The following is a 13,025-nucleotide window of genomic DNA, read 5'->3' as shown; positions in this document are numbered from 1 at the left end:
GCGACTAACTGCCGGCCACTAACTTAATTACGCTAAGCAAGATCGAGATGCCAGATGTTTACGTTATTTAAATAGAGTAGCCAGCCTGGATAGATCGAGCGGAGCAATGCTACATGCACGGACAGATTTTTACTTAGTTCACGGAGAGGGATCCGGCTTGCCTGCTCCCTTCCCATGCTCCCACTTCATCCTATGGTTGTCTTTTTTCCTTTTCTCTTTCTAATCTAATCATCTCCCCCCTGATTTTAAGGGGTTGGGCCAGGCCTTATTTTGTTCCAATCAAATCAAGTCACATACGCGGGATCACGGATGGGCACACGCCGGAGGAGCAGGCAAGTCTCGTCCCACGAAGAGGCCCAGCTGAGATAATATGATTGGAGGAATTAAGGTGAGGGGCCCCACACCTCCTGAAAATCAGGCGAAAGAAGATTAGTTAACAGCACAGGGGTCCGTAAAGGCCCGTATTACTCCGTGTGTATAGAATTATCGGATCGAGCGACACCTTCTACACAACCAGGCATCCGATGCCCAGCTAATTCTAGAGTAGCCAGCCTGGACATGTGTTAGCTGGAAAACAATTTTTCACTATTTTCTACAGGCGACGGTCTCTTATTTTCCTTGCTCAACAATCGTTTTCCTTAGCAAGTCAGCTTTTTCTTCTGTGTATCGTGCCTAAATAATTTTGTACACTGCTATTAACATAATCCTATATAACTACTATATCAGAAAAATAATAATCATATATAACTAATTAGGTGATCCCACTAACATATTTGTCTCAACATCTCCGAAAAAAACCATCTTTTGCTCAAAATGTAAACGTACCACCTAAACATCCAACCATGCATGGCTAAAAGGCCCACATCAACATGTAACTACTTATTATTAATAAGTATTTTACAATTATAAAATAATTAAGTATAATAAATCACATGTAATTTCAGTTAGAACTCACATATTATTAACCTAAATATTCATGTTCCACACAACCAAATATCATTAAAATATACTACAACCAGTATCCGTAGTAACGCGCGAGGTATCATCTAATTTTTTATGGAGGGTAAGATGGTAACAGCATATTTTCGTTGTCTATTTTTTTTAATAAATTTATTAAACTTGTATCTATACATTGCATTAGATGTGATAAGATTTTAAGTGCATATCACTTGTGATTCTTAATATGCATCCTTTCAGTATTTATTAGGTGTATGTGTATTTATTGTTTATAGTTCAACTATTTAACTTGTCTAGTTGAATATAAATTTCATTTCACGTATGTCTAACTGCAACTATAATAGGTCATCTGTTGTGGTTTCTATAGATACAAAGATCGACCGTTTTTGTTATGTTTAGATATAATTATTAAGATCAATCATACGTGAATAAAGAACCATTGTCCGATTATGTGGATCTAATGGTCAGGTTCTATTTACATATGGTTATGTAGATCTAATATGTCTAGGTACATTTATGAAGATCTAACATATGTATTTTTTATTTTGAGAAACAAAGTAGACACATGTGCTCACAAACGCAGATGTACACTCAACTAATTGAGGAAAACATACCACAAGATGCTAATTGCCGACGGGAACATTGCCTCCCACTGAAAGGACATCGCCAAACGCCTGAAATAAATCTAGTAAATCAAGCATCAGTGGCAAGTCTGGAACTTGACTCCAGGTAGACAGGTTCCACCACAAGTAAACCTAACCAGCTGAGATACAATCAGTTCGCTAATAGATGTAAATCATCTAATGGTTGTGATCTATTAATAAACTCATGATTCCCTAGTTCTTTGATCTGATGTTGTGTTCTGCATGGAAATTACTAACACATCTCTCCGTTTTGAATAAAGGAAGGAGATACTCGCGTAGTGGTAATGTACTCACGACTTGTGCATAGAGGTCATTGGTTCGACCTGGCCTCTTTTCACAATACAATGTAGGGTTAAGGACTGGCCTCATATAATCGTTCCCAAGATCCCACATTGTATAGGAGCTTATAGGACCTGATATATTTTACAAGCACCCCTTAAGACCTTACAATGTAAATCAAAAGCCTCATTCTATCCATAAAAGACAATACTCCACCCACATGAACCGAACCCTCACCCGAAACAAAATAAAACAAAAAGAAAAAAAATGAACCACCCACCCCTCATCTCTCTACTTCCTGACCGTCACGCAAACCTCTACCTCCTTCCTCCCGACGCGCTCCACCCCCTCGCTCGATTGTGTTGCCCTGACCACCCTCCCCTCCCCATCACCTTCCCTATTCACCTTCAATCGGCCACCGTCGATAACCCATGCCACATTGCACCCTCCTCTGCTATGTCGCATCAGCGCAAGAATCCCTGCTATGCCAACCCTTAACACACTCACCATGCCGATATGAACCACTGATTGCTGCTAGATTCGAGCTAGTCCGACCACCCTACGCTGAGTCCGAGTGGCCTGGCTCATCCACCTACTCCTACTCCGGGGGTTCTCTCGACGAGCCCCCACCCTATGACGAGGTCACCCATGCATGGACATGACCTCCCCACGTCCTATGCTCCCACGCACATGGCCCCCCGCCCCCAAGGTGATGAAGTTGTCCTCGAAGCAAGCTAGAAAGTGCATCAGTGACCACACCTTCGTTGGGCCCCCACATCAAAGAGAGGCACCAAGGTTGGCCATACTTGTCCTGCCGGTAGCCACATGACTCGTGGATTCACCATTTCCTTGAGCCGATGCCGCCGCCCCTTAGATCCATCATCTAAATGATGGTTGCCACCACTTCCACTCGATTTTGATTATGCAGCACTCCGATGACACAGAGGGCAGAGCAGCAAACAATTCCATCCAGGCACGGCCGCACCACCCAGACTCCACTACCTCGATGATAGCCTTTCGCGAGCAAAACAACATGGCCCCTGTGAGATGTGGTGGCCGGCGATGATGAATTTAGCGTTAAATATTCTCAAGACCGTATTGCTTTCTTATTCTCTGTGTGATTTGTTGCCGCGAAAACTAAAGGGCCTATTTTTAATTGTTCAGAAAATTAATGCAGTTCACTGTGAGAAACTCGATGGTTTGTTGTGTAAAAATGAGAATTTAGGATACTATGTAGTTCACTACTCTCAACCCCTCAGTCCAGAACGCACGACAAAACTGATGTAGGAAAAAACATGCAGTTCTATTTTTCGTCATCGGGCTGTCTGCTTTTCATCGGGAGTTCACTTCCTTTTGTGGGTAAATTTTCATGCAGTTCACCTATTCATGTAGAAAAGCTCTTCTTTAGTTTAGTGCACTGCACTTAGTTCGCTTCTATGAGCCACTGCAGTTTGGTTTCTTGTAGGACGCAGTTCACTTGTTGATTTTAGTATCTTGTAGAAAAACGACATCTATATTTGAGTATTTCCAAAATTTCTCTTAAACCATAAGTAAATAAGATAGTTTTGAAGGAAATATGCCCTAGAGGAAATAATAAAGTTATTATTTATTTCCTTATTTCATGATAAATGTTTATTATTCATGCTAGAATTGTATTAACCAGAAACATGATACATGTGTGAATACATAGACAAACATATAGTCACTAGTATGCCTCTACTTGACTAGCTCATTAATCAAAGATGGTTATGTTTCCTAACCATAGACATGTGTTGTCATTTGATTAATGGGATCGCATCATTAGGAGAATGATGTGATTGACATGACCCATTCCGTTAGCCTAGCACTTGATCGTTTAGTATGTTGCTATTGTTTTCTTCATGACTTGTACATGTTCCTGTAACTATGAGATTATGCAACTCCCGTTTACCGGAGGAACACTTTGGGTGCTACCAAACGTCACAACGTAACTGGGTGATTATAAAGGAGTACTATAGGTGTCTACGAAGGTACATGTTGGGTTGGCATATTTCGAGATTAGGTTTTGTCACTCCGATTGTCGGAGAGGTATCTCTGGGCCCTCTCGGTAATGCACATCACTATAAGCCTTGCAAGCAATGTAGCTAATGAGTTAGTTACGGAATGATGCATTATATAACGAGTAAAGAGACTTGCCGGTAACGAGATTGAACTAGGTATTGGATACCGACGATCGAATCTCGGGCAAGTAACATACCGATGACAAAGGGAACAAAGTATGTTGTTATGCGGTTTGACTGATAAAGACCTTCGTAGAATATGTAGAAGCCAATATGGGCATCCAGGTTCCGCTATTGGTTATTGACCAAGAATAGTTCTAGGTCATGTCTACATAGTTCTCGAACCGTAGGATCCGCACGCTTAAAGTTTCGATGACAGTTATATTATGAGTTTATGAGTTTTGATGTACCGAAGGAGTTCGGAGTCCTGGATGAGATTGGGGACATGACGAGGAGTCTCGAAATGGTCGAGACATAAAGATCGATATATTGGACGACTATATTCGGAGTTCGGAAAGGTTCCGAGTGATTCGGGTATCTTTCGGAGTACCGGAGAGTTACGGGAATTCGCCGGGGAGTATATGGGCCTTATTGGGCCATACGGGAATTGAGGAGAGAGGCCGAAAGGAAGGAGGCGCGCAGCCCCCCTCTGGTCCGAATTGGACAAGGGGTGCAACCCCTCTTTCCTTCCTCCTCTCCCCCTCGTTCCCCCTTCTCCTACTCCAACAAGGAAGGAGGGAGTCCTACTCGGAGTAGGACTCCCCTTGGCGCGCCTCTCCCTGGCCGGCCGCCTCCTCCCCTTGCTCCTTTATATACGGGGGCAGGGGGGCACCCCATGGAACAGAAGTTGATCTACGGATCGTTCCTTAGCCGTGTGCGGTGCCCCCCTCCACCATATTCCACCTCGGTCATATCGTCGCGGAGTTTAGGCGAAGCCCTGCGTCGGTAGAGCATCATCGTCATCACCACGCCGTCGTGCTGACGAAACTCATCCCCAACACTTTGCTGGATCGGAGTCCGGGGATCGTCATCGAGCTGAACGTGTGCTGAACTCGGAGGTGCCGTACGTTCGGTACTTGGATCGGTCGGATCGTGAAGACGTATGACTACATCAACCGCGTTGTCATAACGCTTCCGCTTATGGTCTACGAGGGTACGTGGACAACACTCTCCCCTCTCGTTGCTATGCCATCACCATGATCTTGCGTGTGCGTAGGAAATTTTTTGAAATTACTATGTTCCTCAACAGTGGCATCCGAGCCTAGGTTTTATGCTCTGATGTTATACGCACGAGTAGAACACAAGTGAGTTGTGGGCGACAGGAGTCATACTGCTTACCAGCATGTCATACTTTGGTTCGGCGGTATTGTTGGATGAAGCGGCCCGGACCGACATTACGCGCACGCTTACGCGAGACCGGTTTTACCGCCGTGCTTTGCACACAGGTGACTAGCGGGTGTCTGTTTCTCCAACTTTAGTTGAACCGAGTGTGGCTACGCCCGGTCCTTGCGAAGGTTAAAACAACACCAACTTGACAAACTATTGTTATGGTTTTTGATGCGTAGGTAAGAACGGTTCTTGCTAAGCCCGTAGCAGCCACGTAAAACTTGCAACAACAAAGTAGAGGACGTCTAACTTGTTTTTGCAGGGCATGTTGTGATGTGATATGGTCAAGACGTGATGAGATATAAGTTGTTGTATGAGATGATCATGTTTTGTTGAAGTTATCGGCAACTGGCAGAAGCTCTATGGTTGTCTCTTTGTTGCATAATATGCAAGTGCCAAATAATTGCTTTACTTTATTGCTATGCGATAGCAATAGTTGCAAGAGCAATAGTTGGCGAGACGACCATGTGACGACACATTGATATAGATCAAGATGATGAAGATCATGGTGTCGTGCCGGTGACGATAGAGATCATGACAGTACTTTGGAGATGGAGATCAAAGGCGCAAGATGATCATGGCCATATCATGTCACATATTTTGATTGCATATGATGTTTATCTATTATACATCTTATTCTGTTTTGTTTGACGGTAGCATTATAAGATGATCTCTCACTAATTATCAAGAAGTGTTCTCCCTGAGTATGCACCGTTGCCAAAGTTCGTCGTGCTCAGACAGCACGTGATGATCGGGTGTGATAAGCTCTACGTCCATCTACAACGGGTGCAAGCCAGTTTTGCACACGCGGAATACTCAGGTTAAACTTGACGAGCCTAGCATATGCAGATATGGCCTCGGAACACGGAGACCGAAAGGTCGAGCGTGAATCATATAGTAGATATGATCAACATAATGATGTTCACCATTGGAAGCTACTCCATTTCACGTGATGATCGATTATGGTTTAGTTGATTTGGATCACGTGATCACTTAGAGGATTAGAGGGATGTCTTTCTAAGTGGGAGTTCTTAAGTAATATGATTAATTGAACTTAAATTTATCATGAACTTAGTCATGGTAGTATTTTGCAAATTATGTTGTAGATCAATAGTTTGCGTTGTTGCTTTCATATGTTTATTTTGATATGTTCCTAGAGAAAATTGTGTTGAAAAATGTTAGTAGCAATGATGCGGATTGGATCCGTGATCTGAGGTTTATCCTCATTGCTGCGCAGAAGAATTATATCCTTGATGCACCGCTAGGTGACAAACCTATTGCAGGAGCAGATGCAGACGTTATGAACGTTTGGCTAGCTCAATATGATGACTACTTGATAGTTTAGTGCACCATGCTTAACGGCTTAGAATCGGGACTTCAAAGACGTTTTGAACGTCCTGGACCATATGAGATGTTCCAGGAATTGAAGTTAATATTTCAAGCAAATACCCGAGTTGAGAGATATGAAGTCTCCAACAAGTTCTATTGCTAAAAGATGGAGGAGAATCGCTCAACTAGTGAGAATGTGCTCAGATTGTCTGGGTACTACAATCACTTGAATCAAGTGGGAGTTAATCTTCCAAATAAGATAGTGATTGACAGAGTTCTCTAGTCACCATCACTAAGTTAGTAGAACTTTGTGATGAACTATAATGCAAGGGATGACGAAAACGATTCCCGAGCTCTTCGTGATGCTGAAATCGACGAAGGTAGAAATCAAGAAAGAGCATCAAGTGTTGATGATTGACAAGACCACTAGTTTCAAGAAAAGGGCAAAGGGAAAGAAAGGGAAACTTCAAGTAGAATGGCATACAAGTTGTCACTCCCGTGAAGAAGACCAAAGTTGGACCAAAGCCTGAAACTGAGTGCTTACACTGCAAAGGAAATGGTCACTGGAAACGGAAATACCCTGAATATTTGGTGGATAAGAAGGATGGCAAAGTGAACAAGGGTATATTTGATATACAGGTTATTTATGTGTACCTTACTAGTGTTTATAGTAGCCCCTGAGTATTTGATACTTGTTTGGTTGCTAAATATTAGTAACTCGAAACAGGAGTTACAGAATAAACAGAGACTAGTTGAAGGGGAAGTGACGATGAGTGTTGGAAGTAGTTCCAAGATTGATATGATCATCATCGCACACTCCCTATACTTTCGGGATTAGTGTTAAAACCTAAATAAATGTTATTTGGCATTTGCGTTGAGAATGAATATGATTTGATCATGTTTATTGCGATATGGTTATTCATTTAAAGTCAAAGAATAATTGTTGTTCTGTTTACATGAATAAAACCTTCGATGGTTATACACCTAATGAAAATAGTTTCTTGGATCTTGATCATAGTGATACACATATTCATAATATTGATGCCAAAAGATGCAAAGTTAATAATGATAGTGCAACTTATTTGTGGCACTGCCGTTTGGGTCATATCGGTGTAAAGCGCATGAAGAAACTCCATAAAGATGGATTTTTGGAATCACTTGGTTATGAATCATTTGATGCTTGCGAACCGTGCCTTTTGGGCAAGATGACTAAAACTCCGTTCTCCGGAACAATGGAACGAGATACTAACTTGTTGGAAATAATACATACCAATGTATGCGGTCCAATGAGTGTTGATGCTCGTGGCAAGTATCGTTATTTTCTGACCTTCACAAGATGATTTGAGCAGATATGGGTATATCTACTTGATGAAACATAAGTCTGAAATAGTTGAAAGGTTCAAGGAATTTTAGAGTGAAATGGAAAAATCATCATAACAAGAAAATAAAGTTTCTGCGATCTGATCGCGGAGACGAATATTTGAGTTACGAGTTTGGTCTTCAATTAAAACAATGTGGAATAGTTTCACAGCTCACGCCACCTGGAACACCACAACGTTATGGTGTGTCCGAACGTCGTAACCGCACTTTATTGGATATGGTGCGATCTATGATGTCTCTTACTGATTTACCATTATTGTTTTAGGGTTATGCATTAGAGACAGCTGCATTCACGTTAAAAGGGCACCATCTAAATCCGTTGAGACGGCACCGTATGAACTATGGTTTAGCAGTAAACCTAAGCTGTCGTTTCTTAAAGTCTGGAGTTGCGATGCTTATATGAAAAAGGTTTTCAGCCTGATAAGCTCGAACCCAAATCGGAGAAGTGCATCTTCATAGAATACCCAAAGGAAAATGTTGGGTACACCTTCTATCACAGATCCGAAGGCAAATCATTCGTTGCTAAGAATGGATCCTTTCTAGAGAAGGAGTTTCTCTCGAAAGAAATGAGTGGGAGGAAAGTAGAACTTGATGAGGTAATTGTACCTTCTCCCAAATTGGAAAGTTGTTCATCACAGAAGTCAGTTCCAGTGATTCCTACACCAATCAGTGAGGAAGTTAATGATGATGATCATGAAACTTCAGATCAAGTTGCTACCGACCCTCGTAGGTCTTCAAGAGTAAGATCCGCACCAGAGTGGTACGGTAATCCTGTTCTGGAAGTTATGTTACTAGACCATGACAAACCTACGAACTATGAAGAAGCGATGGTGAGCCCAGATTCCGCAAAATGGCTTGAGGCCATGAGATCTGAGATAAGATCCATGTATGAAAACAAAGTATGGACTTTGATTGACTTGCCCAATGATAGGCGAGACATTGAGATTAAATGGATCTTCAAGAGGAAGACAGACGTTGATAGTGTTACTATCTACAAAGCTAGAATTGTCGCAAAAGGTTTTCGACAAATTCAAGGTGTTGACTATGATGAGAGTTTTTCACTCGTATCTATGCTTAAGTCTGTCTGAATCATGTTAGCAATTGCCACATTTTATGAAATCTGGCAAATGGATGTCAAAACTGCATTCCTTAATGGATTTATTAAAGAAGAGTTGTATATGATGCAACCAGAAAGTTTTTTTCAATCCTAAATATGCTAACAAAGTGTGCAAGCTCCAGCGATCCATCAATGTACTGGTGCAAGCATCTCGGAGTTGGAATATACGCTTTGATGAGTTGATCAAAGCATATGATTTTATACGGACTTTTGGAAAGCCTGTATTTACAAGAAAGTGAGTGGGAGCACTACAACATTTCTGATAAGTATATGTGAATGACATATTGTTGATCAGAAATAATGTAGAATTATTCTGCAAAGCATAAAGGAGTGTTTGAAAGGAGTTTTTCAAAGAAAGACCTCAGTGAAGCTGCTTACATATTAAGCATCAAGATCTATTGATATAGATCAAGATGCTTGATAAGATTTTCAATGAGTACATACCTTGACAAGATTTTGAAATAGTTCAAAATGGAACAGTCAAAGAAAGAGTTCTTGCCTGTGCTGCAAGGTGTGAAATTGAGTAAGACCCAAAGCCCGACCACAGCAGAAGATAGAAAGAGAATGAAAAGTCATTCCCTATGCCTCAGTCATAGGTTCTATAAAGTATGCTATGCTGTGAACCAGACCTATTGTATACCTTGCTCTGTGTTTGGCAAAGGAATACAATTTTGATCTGATAGTAGATCACTGGACAGCGGTCAAGAATATCCTTAGTGAGGACCAAGGAAATACTTCTCGATTATGGAGGTGATAAAAGAGCCCGTCGTAAAAGTTACAACGATGCAAGCTTTTACACCAATCCAGATGACTCTAAGTCTCAATCTGGATACATATTGAAAGTGGGAGCAATTAGCTAGAGTAGCTCCGTGCAGAGCATTGTGGACATAGAATATTTCCGAAATACATACGGCTCTGAATATGACAGACCCGTTGACTAAGCTTCTCTCACGAGCAAAACATGATCATACCTTAGTACTCTTTTGGGTGTTAATCACATAGCGATGTGAACTAGATTATTGACTCTAGTAAACCCTTTGGGTGTTGATCACATGATGATGTGAACTATGGGTATTAATCACATGCAGATGTGAATATTGGTGTTAAATCACATCGCGATGTGAACTAGATTATTGACTCTAGTGCAAGTGGGAGACTGAAGGAAATATGCCCTAGAGGCAATAATAAAGTTATTATTTATTTCCTTATTTCATGATAAATGTTTATTATTCATGCTAGAATTGTATTAACCGGAAACATGATACATGTGTGAATACATAGACAAACATATAGTCACTAGTATGCCTCTACTTGACTAGCTCATTAATCAAAGATGGTTATGTTTCCTAACCATAGACATGTGTTGTCATTTGATTAATGGGATCGCATCATTAGGAGAATGATGTGATTGACATGACCCATTCCGTTAGCCTAGCACTTGATCGTTTAGTATGTTGCTATTGCTTTCTTTATGACTTGTGCATGTTCCTGTAACTATGAGATTATGCAACTCCCGTTTACCGGAGGAACACTTTGGGTGCTACCAAACGTCACAACGTAACTGGGTGATTATAAAGGAGTACTACAGGTGTCTCCGAAGGTACATGTTGGGTTGGTGTATTTCGAGATTAGGTTTTGTCACTCCGATTGTCGGAGAGGTATCTCTGGGCCCTCTCGGTAATGCACATCACTATAAGCCTTGCAAGCAATGTAGCTAATGAGTTAGTTACGGAATGATGCATTACGTAACGAGTAAAGACACTTGCCGGTAACGAGATTGAACTAGGTATTGGATACCGACGATCGATTCTCGGGCAAGTAACATACCGATGACAAAAGGAACAAAGTATGTTGTTATGCAGTTTGACCGATAAAGATCTTCGTAGAATATGTAGGAGCCAATATGGGCATCCAGGTTCCGCTATTGGTTATTGACCAAGAATAGTTCTAGGTCATGTCTACATAGTTCTCGAACCCGTAGGGTCCGCACGCTTAAGGTTTCGATGACAGTTATATTATGAGTTTATGAGTTTTGATGTACCGAAGGAGTTCGGAGTCCCGGATGAGATCGGGGACATGACGAGGAGTCTCGAAATGGTCGAGACGTAAAGATCGATATATTGGACGACTATATTCGGAGTTCGGAAAGGTTCCGAGTGATTCGGGTATTTTTCGGAGTACCGGAGAGTTACGGGAATTCGCCGGGGAGTATATGGGCCTTATTGGGCCATACGGGAATTGAGGAGAGAGGCCGAAAGGAAGGAGGCGGGCAGCCCCCCTCTGGTCCGAATTGGACAAGGGGTGCAGCCCCTCTTTCCTTCCTCCTCTCCCCCTCATTCCCCCTTCTCCTACTCCAACAAGGAAGGAGGAAGTCCTACTCCCGGTGGGAGTAGGACTCCCCTTGGCGTGCCTCTCCCTGGCCGGCCACCTCCTCCCCTTGCTCCTTTATATACGGGGGCAGGGGGCACCCCATGGAACAGAAGTTGATCTACGGATCGTTCCTTAGCCGTGTGTGGTGCCCCCCTCCACCATATTCCACCTCGGTCATATCGTCGCGGAGTTTAGGCGAAACCCTGCGCCGGTAGAGCATCATCGTCGTCACCACGCCGTCGTGCTGACGAAACTCATCCCCGACACTTTGCTGGATCGGAGTCCGGGGATCGTCATCGAGCTGAACGTGTGCTGAACTCGGAGGTGCCGTACGTTCGGTACTTGGATCGGTCGGATCGTGAAGACGTACGACTACATCAACCGCGTTGTCATAACGCTTCCGCTTACGGTCTATGAGGGTACGTGGACAACACTCTCCCCTCTCGTTGCTATGCCATCACCATGATCTTGCGTGTGCGTAGGAATTTTTTTGAAATTACTACGTTCCTCAACAAGTTTTGTATAGGAGAATGTGTTGCCTTGTCGATATCTCTTCAATGGTATATCATTTGCATAATTCTAAGAAACCGTGTGAAAAATTTCGCCAAAATACGGTCTATGCCACTCGACGGGTACTAAATTATTTTCAAAACTGCTCATAAACCATTAGGAGTTAAAAAAATGTTCTATATGAAAAAGCTTTGCCTAATCCATAGCGTTTCAATGGTATACCATAACGGTTTGAGATTGCCTTCAAAAGTACAGAAAACATGTGTAGTTCGCAAGTTTTCACAATTTCAGTTTCTGGGGCCTCCTTGCTCAAGTTCAGTGTGCGTGTTATCATATATATGCAATAAATAGTTGAGCACCATTCTAATGTAATTAGATGATCCAACATAGCGATTTTGAAAATATGCATTTATGTGCCCTCGTAAAAACAATCATTTCAGCTTATTGCGACATAACTATTTCTATACTGGACTACTTTTAATTTTTCTAGGACATACACAGTCATATTTTTTTAATCACTCCATTTTATCATGTCATATTGTCGATGTGTTGTTTCAGTATTTTCTACACCTTCTAAATCTTAACTAGTTCTTTGGTAAGCTATGATAGAAAATCCTACCCCCCAATCATATATGTAGGAAAATGGTTGTGTACTCTGGGGAGTTATGTAATCCTGCTCCTCATATACAAATAGATGAATTGGTTATACCTCTTTATCATTTTTACTATACTTCATTAATAATTCCTAGATACCTCAAAATGAGTTTCATAAAAAAATTACATTTGGGACCATGATTTATTTTATTTAGAAGTAAACTGTATTTTTTTTGTAAAAGTGGAATACAACATAAATTAAGGGCTTCGACGATAATATTTTCATGAAACTTGCATTGAGGTATATTGAGAATGATAAAGATAGTTATTGCTGATACTCAACTAATTTTTATCTATCCTTGGGAAGCTACATCTATTTCTTGTTGAGTTGTCGAGTTGTGAGTGTGGGTGGGGAGGAGT

The sequence above is a fragment of the Triticum dicoccoides genome, chromosome 7B (assembly GCF_002162155.2).
Source record: "Triticum dicoccoides isolate Atlit2015 ecotype Zavitan chromosome 7B, WEW_v2.0, whole genome shotgun sequence".
Lineage (NCBI taxonomy): Eukaryota > Viridiplantae > Streptophyta > Magnoliopsida > Poales > Poaceae > Triticum > Triticum dicoccoides.
This window is presented reverse-complemented; position numbering follows the sequence as displayed.